The sequence below is a fragment of the Herpailurus yagouaroundi genome, unplaced genomic scaffold, assembly GCF_014898765.1.
Source record: "Herpailurus yagouaroundi ecotype Mexico unplaced genomic scaffold, PumYag 181, whole genome shotgun sequence".
Classification (NCBI taxonomy): domain Eukaryota; kingdom Metazoa; phylum Chordata; class Mammalia; order Carnivora; family Felidae; genus Herpailurus; species Herpailurus yagouaroundi.
In genome coordinates this window covers 17,615,404-17,635,361 of record NW_024412412.1, presented here as the reverse complement: position 1 = coordinate 17,635,361, position 19,958 = coordinate 17,615,404, and the positions used below count along the sequence as shown (strand labels likewise).

General features: G+C 38.4%; 1 long non-coding RNA gene across 1 annotated transcript in view; it reads left to right on the top strand.

Annotated features, from left to right (window-relative positions):
• The first annotated feature begins 13,479 nt into the window (after positions 1-13,479).
• LOC121039716 (uncharacterized) overlaps positions 13,480-19,958 on the top strand; it is a 125,662-nt gene continuing 119,183 nt past the window's right edge. The window contains exon 1 of the long non-coding RNA XR_005794950.1: positions 13,480-13,536. This is a non-coding gene — a long non-coding RNA (uncharacterized LOC121039716). The remainder of the gene's footprint in view (positions 13,537-19,958) is intronic.

Here is a 19,958-nt window from a genome sequence, read left to right as displayed (position 1 = left end):
ATAAGTTATCAAATGTTAAGTACAGACTCAAGCACTTCGAGTAAGGCAACTACTGGGGTGCCTGGGTGGCTCAGTTGGTTAAGTGTCTGACTTTGGCTCTGTCATGATCTCATGTCACGGTTAGTGGGTTCAAGCCCCATGTCGGGCTGTCTATTGTCAGCTTGAAGCCTGCTTCAGATCCTCTGTCTCCTTCTCTCTCTGCCCCTCCCCCACTCACTCTCTTTCTCTCAAAAAAAAAAAAAGAATAAGAGAAATACGTTCTACAGCTTGGCTTCTATTCTGCCTTTCATTCTCAGGCAATCAAGTAATTAGGTGTGTATGCGTACTTGTGTGAGTGGTGATATGTGCAGGTGGATGTGGATGTGCACGCACACGTGGGAGTTCCACAGGTAATGTGGGCTAATACGACAGTGCTCCAGTAGCCAAGACACTTCTAGGGCAAAGAAACTGGAACTTTAGTATCTAGCTGCCCCTGGGTAACCACCTTGGATTATAGGAATTGATCTAGTAGGCTTTTTGGCCAGAGTCCAACTCAGTGGGATGTCACATTTTTCAAAAGTGAGTTTGTAGTTTTGTATGTTTATTTATTTATTTTGTAACACCACTGAGGCTCTTCAGAATTGAAACTCTTACTACTTTTTAAATGTATTCTGGGAAGTGTATTTAGATGTTCTTTTTCATGTATAGCTTCAAATTGGGTTCAGAAACCTAAGGCAAGGATATTCTGTGTCCTGACCCTTAAAGTTAATGACTTCTAATTAGCCCAGCAAGAAGCTAATGACTTGTAATCACTTGCCAATTGATTCTGAGTATTTGCTTTGTGAAATTAGTCTGGGTGAAACTGGGAAGGCTCTGGCTGGTAGAGAAAAGGCAGAGGGGGATCAGGGTTTAAGAAGTCATTCACAAGGTGAGTTCTGGAAGATATTCAAGGTGATGGGAACCATATATGTGGTCTTTTGCCAATTATTGTAACATCTATGAATGGTGTTATAAAACAGGGTTGCACATATTGGAAACTGTATAACCGAAACCCTGAGAATATTGTTACCTGATGCCAGTTCTGTGACATTAGTGTTGATCATTTGCATCCATTCAGCTACAAAAAGAAGAATAAGCACACAAAATTATGTATCAGATCATTGATCTGATGAGACACTTTAGTTATGGAGACAGACTTCCTTTGCTTTATTCAAGTTGTTCTATAAGAGGAGAGATGGAACACGTGCAGTGATGAATCATATGAACCTGTATTGAGAATCTGCTCGTGGCTCAAGCTCTGACTGTGCATTGGCCATTGAAAGGTGAACGATCAGCAACCCCTTTCTCTAAGAGTTTTTGTTCATGGCTGAGTTTACCCGGTCCCAGATTAGCAAATGATCTTTGAGAGTGAGAAACTCTATGACAAAGAAACACTCTACAAGGATATCGGATTCGAAAACGCACGTCTAGTCTTTTTCAGGTCCTTCATACAAAGCATACGTATATTTTTGTACCTCTTAAAATTTGCCCGTTAGTAGGCACATTGACGTTCGGACGGGTGACAAAAGAATCTCCATATGAGGAAGATTTGAGGGAACAATGTTGGCTAGCCTCATTTGAATTGCAAGAAATGTTTTAGAGAATATTCAGGAACAGTCCCTACAGCTCCAGCTATGGAATAAGATATCAGGTTTAAGACGAACACTCTTCAAAACCATTATGCATTAAAGAGAGTGTCTTATGATTAGGGATAATTGGTTGCAGTAGGGTGATAGGTAGCAACTGGAAAAAAATGTCATTATTGGTTACTATTCTTCAAGGTAAGAAAAACAGAAAAGCATGGCATTATAGAATAATTTTTACAACCATGATGTAAAGGGCTGTAACAATAAGGAGAATTTTAAAAATAAAAGAAAGCCAAAAATGCAGTGTTTCAAACGCTAGCCTTTTCTTTTCCCCTTTATAAATGCTTAAAGAGCAATTGAGCCCTATAATTTTTTTTCCAGCAGAGAAAAAAGAAGGTCTGAGTTATCAGCAACACTGGGTATTCATTAAGCCATGGCCCTCTCTGCCTTTGGACATTGCCAATACCTAATTTCTCCTCAGTCCCACAGCAGAATTGCCCACCAGCTCGTTTACATTTATGTGGCACTCCTCTTTCTAAATGCCTGCCAAAATATCCTACTTAACTACTGTGGCAAGAAAAAATAATCAAATTAGGAGAGTAAGAAAGAATAAGGCCATGTGCAAGTACCTTCTATGCTGGCCTGTCATATTCCCTGGGAGGAAACTCTGAACTGAATTGACAGCCCTGGTCTCAGATCAACCACCATGACTCTGTATGACCTCAGTCAAGCCTTTTGACCTCACCCCTCTCTTTAGGGGTTGAATATGAGTGCTTGTGCTTGAGTGTGTATGTGCAAGCATCTGGATATGGCTGATCAGATGCCTGACACCTCTTAACTTTGACTTTTTGGAGGGAGTATCACTAATTTTTTTCTGTTTTATTTGATAGTTTTAGTGGATTTTGGTAATTCTGATATAAATATGTATATACATGTACATATCTACGTGTGTATATAAAATGTATACGTATTATGTTATATATAATACATTGTATATATACATATATATGAGTGTGTGTGTATATATATGCATATATATATACACACACACTCATATATATGTATATATACACAGCCTTATAGTCACATTTTTTATTGTACTTTTACCAAGTGCAAAAGCCAATTTGAGAACCCTTGGAACAATAATCAGAAATGTCTATTTTTTAAGGATTGATGCATCTGTGTGCTCTTAAGGACAGAAATGAAAATAGCAATTCAGCATGGTAACACAGATATATTGGAAAATAAACTCATTGCTTTTCCTTACAAAACGAAACCTGAAATACGACAGAGTTTTACTGTTGTTTTAGACCAGAGGCTGGCACTTCTGGTTTCTCTTCTCATCGCAAAAGCTATCCATCCCCCACCCCGACCCCGCCCCCCACCCGCTTTCTATGTGATACTCTATATGATACTACATATGATATTATACTCTCTATATGATACTCTATGATACTGTATATGATACTCTCAGCACTGGTAATCCCAAGAGAAGATCTAGTTTCTTTTTTCTTTCTTTAAATGTTTTTATTTAAAATGACAGAGCATGAGCGGGAGAGGAACAGAGAGAGAGGGAGACACAGAATCCAAAGCAGGCTCCAGGCTCTGAGCTGTCAGCACAGAGCCCGATGCAGGGCTCAAACCCACAAACTGTGAGATCATGACCTGAGCCAAAGTCAGACAACTAACCCACTGAGCCACCCAGGCGCCCTGAGAAGGTCTAGTTTCGAGAACACAGGAGAGTTCAACCCCAACAGCTACTTGCACCAGTAAAATACAGTATGTTATCCTGGCAGATAAATATAGAGAATGATCATCAATTGATCTTTCCTCCAAACTGTACAACCCTCCAAGTAAAATGAATAAGGACAAACACTCTTATGCCCCATTAGCATGGGTAAAATGTTTATGTAAAGAATAGCTAGGTAAATGTAAATGGCGGCAAATCACAGACATAGAATCTTTGCCTTGCTGTTTCCTCTGTCTGGAAGGAAATTTTCTAAGATCTTGACATGGTTTCTTCTCTCTTATTATTGAGGGTTCCGCTCAAATGTCACCTACTAACAATGGCCATTCTTAACTATGCCATCTCACAAAGCACCCCAAGCTCCCTTTCCGCATTACCTTGTTTAGTTTTTTTGGCATTTGGATCTTTATTTATTGTTTTTTTTTGTTGTTGTTGTTAGTTGGCTGGCTGTCTCTCCCATTAGCCTCCAAGCTCCATGAGAGCTGAGATCTTGCCTCTGTGATTCACTACAGTATTTCCAATGCCCAGGATAATGCTTGCCATATAGCATCTTCAGATGAATATCTGATCAGTGAATGGATTAAATAAGTAAAATGTGTTTACTGTAAAAAATCAGTAAAGAAAAGGATTGCATAAAAATAAAAGGGTGACCAATTGCTAGTCAAGTTCAAGACTAGCATTACATGGAAATATTTGCATAGTTTACCAGACAATGCTTACTGGCACACTTGAATTTTCAGACCTCAGTATATTAATCTTCCTGAAATTTCACATATAATAGCCATCACATATAAGTGTGGAGAACATGCAAAAAGAATACACAAATAGCAATGACAAATGGAAAGTAGTGAAGTAAAATCAACAAATCTGTGCTTCTCAATGTGACAGTGGGCTTACAGTTGATTTCCTAAGTAATTGAACAAGAATCAAGTTGCCCTTTTTTTTTTAACAAATTTGCATATTGAGGCACACTAACTCTATCTTCATTGTAAACTCATGCAAGATAGCATTTATAAATTAAAGTAGATTGCAGCAATAAAAATAAAAATTATAACTCAGTTCCCTCCTGGGCCACCTATGGACAACCAATCAACATAATACAAAACAACAGAAATCATTTCTTTCAATATGTGTTCTTATTGTGTTACATGCTGTTGCACAATTTGATTTTGAATTCTCATGAAAAGAAAACCCTAAAAAAAGAATGCTTTTTCTTACCCATAAAATCAAAATATGGGTTGTATGTCTCGTAGGGTACTTTTTATGGCTTATCTTTTTGCTATAAAAATGTCATAAATTATATCATTCAAAAACATACTATAATTAAAGGAAATGACTGTTTCAAAAGATTTCAATCAAATCATGTTTCAAGAATATTAGTATGAAACACCTTTTCCCCCTATTTTTAAGTGTCAAATCTGCTGTAAGGCAGAGATTTCCAGAGTAGTTGTGAACGAGAAAAATTCATTTGCAGACTCACAGTGGCTATTCTCACTGTATATAGGATAGAACAAAATCATCTCAATTCATTCTGTATTGTATTGATAAAAACATAGCATATAAAATTATGTTTTTTAACTCGTATATCTTTCCTTGATCTTGCCATTTGGGAAAATTTTTGTTTTAGGTTAGACCCCAGTAGTGAAGATATATGTGATTCATTTTAATATCTGCACCCAAAATATGAAAATTAGATTAAAATATAATAAAATTTTAGGATCAGGATTTCTTTTACCCTGAAAGGTAGTCATATGTGGATCAATGTGGATTTACTAAACTAGATTTTTTTTTAATGATAACTGAGTCTCTTTTTATAATGTAATATCTTTCAAGTCAGACCATCAAGAAAAATTGATTCTGAAAATCTGACATACTTACGCTGGAAATACATACGATTGCATTGAAGATTTATCATGAAGAACATGTCCTTACATGGTTGAAGGTTGGGGAAAATATTAAACCTGTAGAAGTTTAGTGTCAATTTGTTAAAATCAGTGATACAAATTATGAACTCAATAGAAGAATTCATCGTGAAACAATGTGGAGACACGTTGGTGTACATCCAGGACAAGCCTCCTGGGGTCTCCTAATAAATATTCGGTAATCACAGTGTAACACCATTTTGAAGCATTTTTAAAATCCAAAGTTGTTAGAACAGTTCCTGAGCCTCTATTTCACTGCACAAAGGAAAATTTCAATTATTTACTCCAAGATGCTTGCAAGTACTAATACCCTGGGGGGGTGATCTATAACTGCTGGTGATTGATTGACTGGTGTCTCAGTTCTGGACAGAAGCGTTTCTAAGTCACGCATTTTACAGCGTTTTGGTCTTTATTTATTGTTCTTTTGTTAATTGTCTGGCTGTCTCTCCCATTAGCCTCCAAGCCCCATGAGAGCTGAGATCTTGCCTCCCTGATTTGCTACAGTATTTCCAATGCCCAGGAAAATGCTTGGCATTCTTGCACAATGAAGATTTAAGTGCAGAATTGTACATATTATAAAATCACCCCTTTGAACTTGTGGGCAATTCACACCATCCGTGTAAATTCGGAAAATTTTATATAAACAGATAGGGCCATGGTGAAATTCAATGTCTGTTGTGTAACAGAATATTATTTGATTGTTTTTAGTTGAGAAATATCCCATTAGTTTTATAGTTTTATTTTTAGTTTAAATTATTTTGGGGCAAAACTAGATTTTCTAAGTTCTCTTGTGTTTTTCTCAGAATCACTGCTGAACATAATTTTGCCCCTCCCTTAATGGAATTGCTGCTAAGGATGTAGTTATTTGAATGATTTATACTTTAAAAAATCAAATCCAGAAATATTACAATATCACTTTCTCATGGAACCTTGGTCAAATCCTGAGGAAATATTGACAAAATTATTATTTTTAGATATGAAGGACCAGTAATATGTGTGGAAATCATGCTAAATAATATATTAAAACCCATCCTGTTAAGAATGCTGGGAAAAATTAGTTCATGGAAAGCCTGGAATAATTTTTATTTATCAAGCTGTTTCCTAACCTCAATCTTTCTTCTCTCCTCTAGTGTTTTGCATATTTTAGGAAAATCCTGATGAGATAAAGATTAATGAAAACCAGCTCATACTAGAACACAGTCTTCAGTCTATTGGAAAAGACATATGTAAATGATAATTAAGATACAAGCTGTGTAGAAACTATAACCCTCATAGGTTGTTGGCAAGAATAGAAAATGGTGCAGCCAGATCAGAAAAGATTTGGGCAGTTTCTCAAAATGCTAAACATAGAATTATCACATTATCCAACAATTCCACTCCCAGGTATTTACCCAAGAGAAATGAAAATGCACAGCCACACAAACACTTGTAGACAAACATTTATAGCAGCTTTATTCATAATAATCAAAAAGTGAAAACAACCCAAATGTCCATCCACCAATAAGTGAATAAATAGAATGTGATATCCGTGCAGTGGAATATTATTCAACAAGCTCAAGAAAATGAATTACTGACGCATGCTATAACATGGATCAACGTCTAAAATATTCCAAGTGAAAAGCAAGTCACAAAAGACCACATACATTTATCTATTTATATGAAACAATCCAAAATAGCCAAATCTAGAGAGAAAGAAAGTAGATGAGTAGTCCCTAGAGCTGTAGGAGAGGAGTAGCTAGGGGTGGGGAAGGAAGATGGAGAATCACTACTAACAAGTCCAAGGGTTGTGGAATAATTAATAAAAATGTTGTAAAACTAGGTGATGTGGTTGTACAACTCTGTGAGTATACTAAAAACAAGTGAACTACAGGTTTAAATAAATGTTACAGCACATAGATTACACATCAATAAAACTATTAAAATACAAGGAGATGTGTTATAATAGAACAATAAAAAGTGAAGTGCTCCTGAAGGATGAAAAGTAGACTGAATAAGTCCTTGTGAGGAAGGATGAGGGAGGAAATGAAATGTTCAAGTTTTCCTAGAAGAGTAAAGTTTTATGCTGGATCTTGAAGAATAGGTAGAAGTTCTCTGAGTTGAGAAGCTCATGTTAGAGGGACAGAAGCAGAAACCCAGGAAAGAACATAGCTTATCTGAAGGATGATTGAGTAATGAGAGGCTAGACTTATGGGATGGAAGGTAGTTGAATTGGTAGAGAATGCCAGGTAAGGAGGCTAAAAAGACGGGTGGAAAACAAGACTGAGAACTCTTTAGGCCATGTTAGGGAATGATATATTTCCTTGTAGATGACAGAAAGCTACTAGAATTTTTGTTAAAGAAAATTAGCATACTTCTTTTTGTTGTGTAGAAATAAAATACATCTCTTGAAGGTAAGATTTCTGTCCCTGATCAAAATTGCCTATGGAATCTAGGAATTGGCAAGACATTTAATGGTTTTTACTGCCCAGCAATGGAATCAATGGGAAGAGCAGAACTCTTCCCCTTTTTGCAAAATGACTTAAAGTCTGTGGTTTAAGAGGAAACTGACATATTAGAAACATACGTCCCTGGCCACAGATACATCCAGTGATAACCCTGAAGCCAAGTAAGGTCAGTAGTAGTCTATCATGATTCTGCCCAAAGTCTCTGGCCCCTTGTCATCATTTACTTTTTTCTCTAATTGAGTCTAAGAAATCAGAGTCCCTTTCTGCTTGATGCTAATTCCAAAACAGTAAGTTAACTCAAAAGCTGCTGCTATCTTTACTACCAGCATCACACAGAATATGTGTCTATCAAAACTAAGCAGAGAAACAAAAACTGGTAGCAATGAGGGACCTGGCCATCCATCAGGGCATCCTGGTGGTATTCAAATTCATGGCTTTAGCAAGCTCTGAGGCCACACCCCTGCCCTTCTTGTAATTTGGTAACACGAGCTATTAATTTTCCCCGTTGGCTTAAGCTGGTTAAAGTTGAGTTTCTTTCACTTGTAGAAAAACATTTTTAACAATAGCGGAGTTAGCCAGGTTGCCCAGTCACTAGTAGATCCTTGATGACTTATTTGGTGCCAGAATTTATTAGTCATCCGATATCTGTGACCTTCTGATTGAACCTGGGGACTCAACTCAGAAGCAAGAACCAGAAGCATCAGTTCCTGGCCATAGATGTTGTGATATTCTAAATGGGCACAGTTACTTTTAGAAAGCCATTTGCAACCAGTAATGTAGATCAGAGATACCAAATACCCAGCATGTGTGTATCGACTTTCCCTTGGTACTTTGGCAGCCATGGCTAACTGACCCCAGAGCTATTTCACTATGCCCCAGAATTCTTCATGAAAAGCCCACTAGGAAGCCGCTGACAATTAAGTAGAGTTTGCATGAGAAGTAAAATCTACCTGCCAGCCCCGGATTAGGTTAGTGATAGTTATCTTAAATAACAAAATCATTGTGATGCCATTTCCCTCTTCTGCATAAAGGTATGTCCTACTACCCATTTAAGACTGAAGACCTGCTTTCAGGAAATCTATTATTCATATATGCCACAGAGTCAGTTTAAGCGAGGAGGCACCTTTCTCAGTGTATATGCATTTTAATCCTTTACTACAAACATTGGATGAAAGGATTTCCTTTTGGTGATAAAGAATTCCAGGCATCTGAGAGCAAATGGAAGAGTTATTTCAGGAAGACTTTTTCCCAGAGCCCCATGAAAGCCCACCATGTGTTTGGAGCTAATCCTCCTTTGTCAGAAGTCACACCGTGTATATTCCGCTCACCAGGCCCACTCTCGGCAAAGAGAGAAAGTCTGACCTGGTTCATTAACATGAAATACATAAAGGCAAAGGCTGCACACACTTCATTTTATAGATCAGTTCAGAAGTCTGTCAAACCTTATTTGAATATATTTCAATACTCTGTAGACCTAAAGTTAAACAGTGGTATATAGTTTTCTATCTGCTATATTGTCTCATTCCTCTTAGCTAAAGTGGTGGTGGGGGAAAATCAGCCAGCTGTTTCTAAAATCTAAGCTCCTGAATCCTTGCAACAACTGTTTAGGGGGCTGTTCCCTTGTAAAAACAAACACACAACACACACGTATGCACGCATAAGCCCCCCTCCCCACATATCCACAAACAAAGGAGATTATGACAAACTAAAGAAACCAGACTAATATAATACACCTACACATGTAACGCCAAGGGTAGAAATTCAGAAAGCGTGCATGGAGGGAAAACCTTGTCTCCTTCCTCCCCTCTTGAAGTAGTCCCACTGTTCTTTGTTTCTTTTCAAGATGTTCAGAACAATGAGCGGTCTGAGGTTCAATCCAAACTAGAAGTGAACTAGAAGTTAGAAGTTTGCTTCTAGCAAACTAGAAGCACACCACAGTTTCACAGATTCTGTCAAAAGCCGTGAGACCCATAGACAAAGGCAAAGGACTTTATTACTCAAGAAATATCAGCATTGCCTTCCTCCAGTTCTATGAACAAAACTCCCAAAGGGCAACTCTAAGGGGGCCAGGTGATATTTGTACCTGCAATGGGTTGTGTTAAAGAAGATCCCTGAGCCTAGGGAACTCAAATCTTATATAATGGATAGTAAACCTGTCTGCTCATGTGTTCTAGAGGAATTACATTATATTATATCCCATATCATGTCCTATCATTATTATATTAGGAAATCCTGCCTCTGCCTTAGAGAGCGACACTGTATCTCCCAAGGCTGTTAGCTATAAAAAAAATTCCTTGAAAAAAATAGCACAGAAAAACAGCAGTCACTGCCTCTGATCACAAGACATGTAAAAACAAGAGACGCGTGGAAATTGATCTCCCAGCAGATGTGTACAACAAATTATTTGTTGGTCAATAAGGTTTTGTTCCTATTAAAAGTAATGTAAGTGAAATTAAACTAATAGTGATCAATAGATTTCATGATAAAACTTTTCACTGAGATTTTTTTGAGTGTAATATTAATAACTGTCATATAACTGGGAGAAATACTGTCAATATACACATTCAGAAAACATCAAATTTCAAAAGGAAATAGTTGCCATTTTATCCTCATTTTATTTGAAAAGTGGTACGCACATTGAAAACAGGACAATTTTGTGTCTAGAAGAACAACTTCATCTATCTAAAATCAATCATTTGAAGATGGTGTAGTTCACATTGGACATTGGTTTGCCTTTGTAACAAATGTGTAAAACATATGAAAATTAATTGCGTGTGACCCAGGACATCAGTTTTTACTTTAGATAAAATATAAAATTGACTATAATAAGCATCATCTATATGCCAAAAACGATCTCACTTCAGATTTTATAATCAAAATCTGTAATCAAGTAGTAGTTTAAAACTATGGTATTGCTAACTAGAAATAAGATTTGACACACACTCCCCTGTAATATTTAATCAAGTGATTGAAGTAATTCTGATGTTTTGACTGTAAATTTGCTAGATTTGTAAAATGCCACTACCCATACACATGACTCACATAGACGCTTTGCTCACAGTTCTGGCGCAAGCAGTGATCCCATTTCCAAGCTAATTTCTGCTTATGAAGGACCTTTAGCTCTTACTCTGGGCACAAATTGAGCCTTGCCTACCCTGATGGTTGTAAGATTATATCCTTTCTAGGTTGCCACTTCATGTAGGGGACCCCAAACAAGAGAGGCATTTTGAGGAGTTGCCACAGAATTAATACACCTCATTTGAGTTGTATGCCAACCATTGATCCAGCATGAACTTGATCCGAGATCACACCTGATGGGCTTGAGACTGGATCGAACCTCTTGCACCACCTGAGTTCCATGCGATTATGACAGTATCCATGGTTCCAGGGCTCTAAATATACCACACTCTAGTATTTTCCTATGGTTCCAGTGCTCTTGATTTGTCTATTATTTTCTAAACATAAGTTTGAAGGACCGTATATCAGGTTATTATAGTTCAATTGAAGGCTTTTGCAGTAGCAAAGTTGCCTTCCTTGAGAGTGAGCCTATATAAGTAGATGTTCAAATATTTCCTCTCTGCCATTCTCCTTGCTTGTATATTGCATGGTATGCCTGAATATTACGCATTAATGTTTCACTTGTCATCAGGCTGGCCTGTGCCTTGTACTAACATTTCCTTCATTCTTCCATCACTGCACATAAATCTTCACCCTGTCCATTTCAAGTTATTCTCTGGGAGCGTGGCTCCCTGATCAGCATGCCCTCCACCCTTTAGTAAGGGTTGGTTCAATGGTATCTTTAACATTTTAAAAACACTGTTACAGCATGCAGCATAATGACCACTTGTGTTTTTTCTCTACTTATTTCATGTCTGAGCGGCAGAGTGTACAATGAAGCCTGTAAATATGATACAAGTTTGTATTTTTCTTCAGTGTAAAGCCATAATTAGCTTGTTTCTTTTATAAAGTGTAAAATGAACAAGATGGATTAGAGTGCTTGCTTCAAGTAATTATGTAATTAAGATGTGTGTGCGCCGCTAAGTGAATTCATAAGATTTAGGAAATTCTTTTCAAGTATAACTAGTGCATAATAAGAAATGCTTTAGTTTTTAAAATCGCAACAAATTTTTTTCCTTCACCTGCCAAATTAGACTTTATCACCATGTTGACCTACAAATTTTCCTGTATATATTTAAAATTTAGGTGGCATAGAAATGAACCAGAAAGGTTCATGATCAAGTCTGAAAATCTGAATTACCTAAAGGGCACTTGTGAAAAATTACTTCAATGCACTTACTGAAACTAATAGTCAACAGCTTGGGTTTTATGTACTTCTCACTTTTAAGAGCTTGCTATGAATTAAATCTGTATAACCTGACAATAACATTATCTGATCATTCAAAATTAATTACACTGCTGCATATATTCTGCAGAAAGCTAAATCAATATGAAATTCAAAAGTACACAACAGGCTTATTTGCTTCATAATGCATCTATTTACTTTTTTTAAATTATAGCATTGTGAGTTTTGAAATTAACCATCACTCCATCCTAATTTGTCTTACATTAACACCTAGACAGAATCAATCGGAAATGAACAGAGAATTTGTTCATTCAACATTTATAACCACCATTCAATAATTCATAACTAATGAACCAGACAATATTCTAACTTGTGTTATAATTATATTTGTACCTGCTTTATATTATCTCTGGACTCTATCTTATCATCATCAGCCAAAGCACCTAGTACAGTACATTGAACATGGATATACACATAGTTACTGAAGGAAGGGATGGGAAGGGGGCATGAAAAGGTAAAAAATGAGTGGAAAGGGGGAAGGGAAGACAGCCTTTTGGATTTTTATTATTTTACGTATATTCAGAAGTTAAATATAAGCATAATTACAATGGGCGAGGCTATTATGAGAGATCCCAATGAACACAGCATTTTGACTTTTGCAGTGAGATCATTAAAATTATTTTGACCCTTCTGGGTAAAATTTACTTTTAGAAGAAGTTGAGACTATGATGGTTAGTACTTTAATGTCGGGAATAAAATTAGTAGAATATTTTCTGGTTTTAACTCTGTAATATTTCGCAAAGGTATTTTATTTTCTGTAAAATAAATATCTTTAAATATGTTTATGGTTTATATACACTATAACTAAATCATACTTTCCACAAATATGAAACCATTCTAACACCATTTTCAAATACTTTTACCCAGATTTGACTTTTGAAAAGTAATATAAAGACCAGTATTTTTACTGATATGATCAAGGTCTTTAGTAATTATGGATTTTCACAAGATATTTTTTTATTTTTGACTCCTAAGATTTCAGGTCATCAAAATAGGCACACGTTCTTCCTTTCTCTTAACTTCGAAGCTCTCCATCTTTCTCTTTTGCTTTAACTCCAGTTTGGAAATGGTATCTTGTGGTTAGCCTCAAGGTGAGCAATGTCCTCGTAGCTTCACCTTGAATTAACCTTATGCTGACCTTATTTAATACACTGTCAGCTCCTCCACGCTTCAAACGTCTCCATCTGTCTCATTAACATTACAATTCAAAAGTAGCATTACTTTCACCTAAAACTTAACTTAAAACTCCCCAACACTAGTTCCCCTTTATCTGCTGATTCCCTTGACGCAGTTTCAATGACCCGAGATCAACCGCGGTCTGAAAGCGGAAGACCCTCCCTCTGACGAATCCTCAGAAGGTGAATAGTAACCTAATTTTACGCAGCAAAGGCCTACGTCACTCGCCTCACTTCCTCTCCTCAGTCGTGGGCGTTTTGTCGTTCGCATCCTCACAAGGGTGAGTCAATGCAATACAGTGTAATATTTTGAGAGAGGGAGGGAATATGTTCACATAACTTTTATTACAATATAGTTTCATAATTCTATTTTACTGTTAGTCTTTTTTTTTTTTTTTTTTTTTTTACCGTGCCTCATTCATAAGTTAAACTTTATCATAGGTGAATATGGATGGGAAAAACCAGTATACCTAGGGTTTAGTACTGTCCACAGTTTCAGGCGTCCCTGTGGCGTCCTGGAATGAAGGTGTCCCCCATGGAAAGGGGGGGCGTCTACTGTATATTTATCCCTCATCTTCCTCTTTGGGTCTATGGCATCTATACCCCTAGTAACAGATGCTTGAAATAATCCTTGACCCTGCTTAATCCCTCTGAGCGGTGACAGCCGACTTGTTCTCTAAATTCTTGTGGCGTTAGACTTTTCTTGGAAAAGAATGGAAACCACACACTGGGAGTCTTGTGATGCTTTAAGGTAAGAACATAGTCACTCACGGATTGCTTCCGGTTTTAAGATTGTTAGATGGATTTTTGGCAAGAAGGAGCGATGCTATTTCAAAGCAAAGCCCCGCAGGGGCGCACCGGGTGGCTCAGCCAGTTAAGTCTTCGACTTCGGCTCAGGTCATGATCTCACGGTTCGTGGGTTCAGGTCCAGCCTCAGGCTCTGTGCTGACAGCTCAGACCGTGGAGCCTGTTTCAGATTCTGTGTCTCCTTCTCTCAGACCCTCCCCTGCTCGCGCTTTGTCGCTGTGTCTCTCTAAATAAATAAGCAAACAAACATTAAACAAAGTTTTTAGTGACTAAATAAAAGCAAAGCCCAGGAATTGTGATATGACCTGTGACCTTGTATACCGAGTGACTTCACTGGTCAGGTAAATACAGCATTGAGAAGTAGTATCATACTCCAGAGTCGGCAGCAGGAAGCCACAAAGCCCTCTTGCATCTCCACCAGGATTTACACATGTTCCTGACGAGAGAGAAAACTTGATACCCTTTGAGGTACACCATAAACTGGTGAAAATGTCAGCCATAACGTTACACTTTTTTCTCGGCCGTCTTTCACGTCTCACTCATGAGCTGTTGATTCTTGACCAATGCGTTACAGATGATAAATATTTATCCCTAAAAGGAGGCTCTTCCAAATAGTTCGGATTTTCTATCCTTTTCCAGTATCTTATGGGGAAACTAGATTTCTAGGATTCTGGTTGTGGCCAAATTTCATGAGGTCACCAGTAACTAGTACAGTGCACAAACCTGATGTGTGGGATGCTTATCACAAAGCAAACTTAATTGAATTCTTATGTTCATTGAGTTTTCCAGCAATCTATTTTATCTTACTCCTGGGTTAAGCAAAAAATAAAAATAAAAAGCAGTTCCTTTATTTTCTGAGCATTTTTAGAGTCCAATGGTGACCTAAGACACAAAATACACAGTAATTTTTTTTTAATAGAATGTTTGGTTCTATGAAGTAATCAACACTTTGATCTTCATTGAAAGATAATTCTTCTCTGTCATGCAGCTGAGGAAAAAGAAATGATCAGTTTCTTCCCTTCTCTCCTCCTTTTATTTTTAAGTTTATTTATTTATTTTGAGAGAGAAAGCATGAGCAGGGGAGGGGCAGAGAGAAGGGGAGACACAGAATCCGAAGCAGACTCCAGGCTCTGAGCTGTCAGCACAGAGCCCCGACGCGGGGTTTGAACTCACAAACCGCAAGATCATGACCTTAGCTGAGATCAAGAGTCAGACCTTGACTGACTGAGCCACCCATGTGCCCCTCCCCTCCTTTCCTTTTTTTTTTTAAACTTTTTTTTTAACGCTTATTAATTTTTGAGAGACAGAAACAGAGAATGAGCGGGGGAGGGGCAGAGGGAGAGGAAGACACAGGATCTGAAACAGGCTCCTCGCTCTGAGAGCACAGAGCCCGAGGTGGGACTCAAAGTCAGATGCTTAACCGACTGAGCCACCCAGGTGCCCCTTCCCTCCTTTCTTAATAGCTGCTGCTTCTATGCCTCCAGGTGTGGGCAGCAGGGATTGAAGGTAGGAAGACGGAGCAGGAAAATCCTTATTGAACAGGTCCAGTGCTAAATACGTTTCATTCTCTGAGTCTGGAAATTGTTCAAAGAGGTCTCTCTCCTCTTTGCATGTTACTAGGTTATTTGAAGACTCCCAGCTTTTTTTCTTTTTTTTTTTTTTAATTAAAAAAAGTTTCTTTTTAACATTTTATGTATTTTTGAGACAGGGAGAGACAGAGAATGAACGGGGGAGGGTCAGAGAGAGGGAGACACAGAATCCAAAACAGGCTCCGGGCTCTGAGCTGTCAGCACAGGCTCAAACTCACGGACCAGACCGCAAGATCATGACCTGAGCTGAAGTCGGACGCTTAACCGACTAAGCCACCCAGGCGCCCCTCCCAGCTTTTTTTCTATTTCTCCCTCCATGTATCAGTGAGGATCTCTGACTTACAGTTCTTCTCTATTCTGGCCACTTAGTTCTTTGGTAGCTTCTCGGGAGTTTGGGGTCTAGCTCCAGCAATTCTCTCCATGAGTAGGTCCATAGGGCTGTGGGGAGTGGGGACAGAGCAGGAGGAAAGTAATTAAACCATACACAATCTAATCACTTTTTTCCCATCTTGTTCTTGTTATCAGCCAACTCAGGCTTTGGGTACGAAGGGGACTGTAAAAACACATGCTGAGATGAGACATTGAGAAAGCAAGAAGCATAAAGGAAGGTTAGATTGTCCCTGTAGAAGAATTATTTCCACTCAGCCTATGAAAAGGAAATAATGTGGTTTAAGTTTTAGATGCACGAATTAATTAAACATCCATTGTATTTCCTAAAGACTCTGAGAATCCGAGTCTATTAAAACAAATTCTAGAATAATTTTTCCTCTAGCAGTAGAAAGTTAGTTTCCACCTTTTTTTTTTTTTTTTAAGTCTGTCTTATAAAGCAGTAGCAAAGTGAAAAGCCGAAATGTTTTGGTTCTATCCATATTCGTCCATGGCTGTGTAGAAGTGACCTAACTTGCTTACTGGTAGAATTCAGTCTCGCCTCCATTCTGTCTGTTACATGGCATTTTAAAGCTGAAATTGCCTAAGACCTTTAATTTGACTTCCAAGCAACAGTTGGGAAAATCCCACAATGGCAAAACATTTTGGCAGCAAGAATGGAAAAGTGAGCTTTGTCAGGACAAAAGGACAGACCTCACCCCTGAAAGTAATCAGACACTTTTCAAAGAAGGTTTCATAAAGTCAAAGCATGTACTAGCTGGATAGAAACTCCACACCAACCAATTCTCTTAGAAGGTTAAAATTACACCAGTTCAATATCAGAGCTTTCAGTGCAGTTTTGATATTGAAGTGTGATACTTAATTCAGTGGGAAAGAATTCTCTAGTATAATTAAATCCAAAGCTCTGGTGAATGTGAAATGTAAAAAGGACATGTGGTTCCCCAAGCATTGTGACTCAGAGAATATGTTTGTTCATCAAAATTGTTCAAGATATTCAGGAGTAAATTGATAATAAGTGATTTGTTCACCAAAGTAGGGGGCAGGGAAGGAGGTAGACAGAAGACCGGGAAAGGTGAAAGGATTACAAGAAAACTAAAGCATTTAATCTCCTTCTATAATTTTTTCTTTGCTTTTAATATAAATATTCAAAAGCCTGACACTGTGCTTTTCCATGGTGTTCCCAGAAACAAATACTTAAAAAGAAAAACAAATCCAATTGATTTTAAATTGCTGAACACTAAATTGTCAATTCAGAACAACTTCTAGGGGAAAAATAAAATTAGACGCTAACATGAGCATGCATGGCCTCTGTGTCTTGTGAAGCTGCAACCAGCCAAGACCACTGAACCCTCGTTAACCAGGGACAAGATGTAGCCCATCAAGGCCATTAAGCAGCATGACACAGGTCCAGAAGACTGCAGGCCTGGATGGGAACTACTTATGCTCCATCTGATGGTAGATATTATTTGATTACTGCTGTGAAATTTGAATTTATATGTCCTCTCCTCTGTCTTCACATCATTGATTTCTTTATACCCATGCCTATTTCTCTGTATCGTACAGTATCTATACTGTCAGCTTATAACAGCCTATACTCATGCAAAGTCAATGATATTATTAGTTAATATAATAATTACTAATTATTTTATCAGGCTCACAACACAACCTAAAATCTTTATGTTTTAATAGGGAAAAATAGGAGCCCTAGCATGTTCCATTAACTCGCCCAAGGCCATTGTTTATCCAGCTAGAAACTGTCAAAGTCAGAAATTGAATATAGGTCTTACTTAATCAGAGCCCAGGCTCAAAACACCCCTGCTTTTTACCTTTCCCCCTGTAGGGGCAGCCTTCATTTGCAATGCTCCTCCAGCCTACCTGTCAAAAGTGAAGTGTTCTCTCATTTTTTTAAAGCTTATTAGTTTATTTATTCTGAGATAGACAAGACAGCACAAGTGGGGGAGGGGCAGAGAGAGAAAGAGTGACAGAGAATCCCAAGCAGGCTCCATGATGCCAGCACAGAGCCCAACGCAGGGCTCAAGCCCAGGAACCAGTGAGATCATGACCTGGCCCGATACCAAGAGTGGATGCTTAACCAACTGAGCCACCCAGGCGCTCCCTAAAGTGCTCTCATAAATCAATACTTACTATAGTATTTATTCCTGAATCATTTGGCCAACTTTCATTGCCCACCTAATGAAAGGCATTTAAAAAAATTTTTTTTAATGTTTATTTTTGAGAGAGAGAGCGAAAGACAGAGCATGAGTGGGGAAGTGGCAGAGAGAGAGAGAGAGGGAGACAGAATCCAAAGCAGGCTCCAGGCTTTGAGCTGTCAGCACTGAGCCCGATGTGGGGTCGAACTCACCCACTGCAAGATCACCACCTGAGCCAAAGTCAGACGCTTAACCGACTGAGCCTCCCAGGCACACCAGAACAGCGTTTTTAAAGATCTACCCAAATATCTAGAAGGGCAAGCCCTTGTTCCCTCAACTTTCCATCTGGCTGCATTGGGGGCAGCTGGACAGGTGAAATACTGAAGACTAGATTTTCTCTCATGTTACACAGTGTGAACAACTTTTAACTCCACCCAAGTGAATAGAAAGACCAGCTTCTCTTGTAGTTTCTTTCCTGTTTTGGAACTGTGACGTGCACACAAATACATACCCTGGGAAGATGGCAATGACAATGCCAAGTAACAAGACAGAATAGAAAGCTCTTGTATACAATTGATATACATTTATTTTTTAATTTAAATTCCCTATTTGTATGCCAGATCTAACTCAAATCCCTCTTTGATAATTATATGGAGAATAACATATATGTCTGCACCGGCAACATCTATTAACAAATTTAATTTCCAGCAATCAAATAAGCAATCTTCCCCAAAATATCATAAAAAAAAAATCTAGTTGTCTTGCCTTAGGCATTTCATTAGCTGATATCCACAAATAAACTCACATTTTTTTAATGTTTTATTTATTTTTGAGACAGAGAGAGACAGAGCATGAACAGGAGAGGGGCAGAGAGAGAGGGAGACACAGAATCTGAAACAGGCTCCAGGCTCTGAGCTGTCAGCACAGAGCCTGATGTGGGGCTTGAACTCACAGATCACGAGATCATGACCTGAGCCGAAGTCGCACGCTCAACCGACTGAGCCACCCAGGTGCCCCTAAACTCACATCTTTAGAATTTTTTATAAACTTTATTTGCAATATATGTTTGAGTCATTTTTCCTCGAGACCTAAAATAATCTTAAGTACTTGCTGTCTTTCTGCCTATAGTGCCGATTGCCCTCCTGTCAAAATCAGAAAGTCCTTTTACTCTGTGTTAGGCTGCCACCCAACTCTTGTAACCAAAATCCTGGGGTTCCTAGAACATCAGGGTAGTGGCGTCAAGTTGCCCTTTGAGGTAATGCGCACACACTTTTGAGTCATCTGTCTTTGATCTTCCCTCCCCTCCCCGCCCCCACCCTCTGCTTTCCTCCCGCTGTAGTTGCAGTTAAATATCACCTGGCATTTGTATGACGTTACCAAGGTTGCAATATTGTGAATGCCATCTAAGGAGTTTCCATATTTTGCAGTTCCCCTGTGGATTAGCTCCCATCCCTGGGAAGCGTGGCGACCTGGCTCTGTTCCCTGTGTCACTAATAGGTGACCCTCATCGCAGTGGAGGAAGTCAGGGCTGCCTGGAGAAAGTGACTCTGTCTAGGATGGGATAAAATAACAATCATGACCTGTGATATTGATAATTACATGCAGTACTCATTGAGAACTTACTGCATGTCAAACAGTGTGCTAAATTCATTGCTTCCTCACAGGAACCCTGTAAGATTATTGCCCTTAGATTTTTGAGAAGCAAGAAGCCAAAGCACAGAGAAATGCAGTCATTTGCCCAACATCGCACATGAACACATAGCATAGGGG